This window comes from Echinops telfairi, unplaced genomic scaffold (assembly GCF_000313985.2).
Source record: "Echinops telfairi isolate 266 unplaced genomic scaffold, ASM31398v2 ScPeMD7_7465;HRSCAF=8503, whole genome shotgun sequence".
Lineage (NCBI taxonomy): Eukaryota > Metazoa > Chordata > Mammalia > Afrosoricida > Tenrecidae > Echinops > Echinops telfairi.
In genome coordinates this window covers 949,694-951,415 of record NW_022111365.1, presented here as the reverse complement: position 1 = coordinate 951,415, position 1,722 = coordinate 949,694, and positions in this window count along the sequence as shown.

Here is a 1,722-nt window from a genome sequence, read left to right as displayed (position 1 = left end):
AATGCCCCTAAATCCACAATCAAAATTCTCCTTAGAAGTGAAGATAGTGAGACTTCATCTTACTTATATAGGACATGCCACCAGGACAGACCAATTGCTACATAAGAATGTCATATTTTGTAGCAGGCCGGTCCAAATGAGAAAAACCCGCAATGAGAGGGTGGACACAACAACCGAAACAATGGGCATATTATAAAACATATCAGCAGTAATGAAGATGGCTCAAGGCCAGGCAACACTTCATCCATTTTCCAGAAAGTCACTAAGCGTCTGAGCCAACTTGAAAACAACTCACAAGAACAGCATACCTCTCTTGGCCTATTCCGGAAAATAATCACAATCTAGAATCAGACGTGAGCCTTTAGATTTGATTCTATAGGTCAGAGTAGAGCCACCTTATGGAATTTCCAAAGTTATATATAATCTTTACAATTGCCACATCTTTCTTCTGTGGGGCCACTGTTGTTTTCCATTCTCTGCCCTTTGGGGTGGCATCCAAGCACTGAAGCACTATGCCAAAGGGGGTCCTTGGAAGACAATCCCAGTCACCCTTAAATGCCATTTCAAAGAGCATTTTCTATGTTCTTTGAAGAGGGAGTTTCCTTAATCTCCTAGAGTCCGTCAGTCCCATCTCATTATTATAGTCTTTAAGAATGGCCCCCAAGGCCCCTGGCTTAGTATCTTGCATTTCCATGGTGACTGTCCCTCATTCTCATGCCATTCGTAGAGTCTAGGTCTTAACATTTCTTCAGCAAAATCCTTCAGCCACTATCCAAAGACTTCCCAGTCTGCTCTACGTTGTCCATTACTTCTTCTCCATTACTTCACCATACTTACATTTCAAAAATACTTAATGTTTTTTACTTAAATCTCAGAAGATTTTGACTCATGATATACACAGCACCAACACTTGTCTCTCAGTTTGTCAAACTGTGGTAGCTTGTATGTTGCTGTAATGCTGGAAGCTATGTCACTGGTACTTCAAAGGCTAGCAGGGTCACCCAAAGTGAACAGGTTTGGGTAGAGCCTCCAGACTAAGAACAGACCACACAGAGGGAATTGGCTGCCCACTTCAGGAGGAGTAGCCTTTTAAAACATTGTCAGATACTGAGGGTCTAGTGAATGGAAGCAGAACATCATGGCAATAGTGCCAGAAGATGGGCCCTTAGGTCAGAAGGCACTGACTAGAAATATGGCTGAGGAGAAGCTGCTTTCTCAAAGTAGGGTCGACCAGGGAGTAAGACCTGTGAGAGTAAAGTATTTGCTTATGGGGCACAACTCAGAATGTGAAGAAATAGCTGAAAAAATCTACTAATAATCAGAACTTAGAATGCATGCCATACAAATCTAGGGAAACTGTAAGCCATAAAACATGAAATGTTACACATAAAAATTGATATCCTAGGTGTTACTCAGCTGAAATGAACTAGCAATGTCCAATTTTAATAATAAAATCCTATGGTTTATTATGCTCGGAATGACACAATCAAGAGGAATGGTATTATATTCATCTTTTAAAAGAAAATTTCCAAGATCTATTGGATTATATCTATCTGCATGCAAGGAAATCCAATCCATACAACTATGATTCAAATTTATTCACCAACTACTAAAACTGTTGTTATTGATAGGTGCCATGGAATCAATTCTGACCCATAGTGACCCTATGCACAACAGAACAAATCATAGCTGGTCCTACAACAATAGTGTTCCTATGCCTAA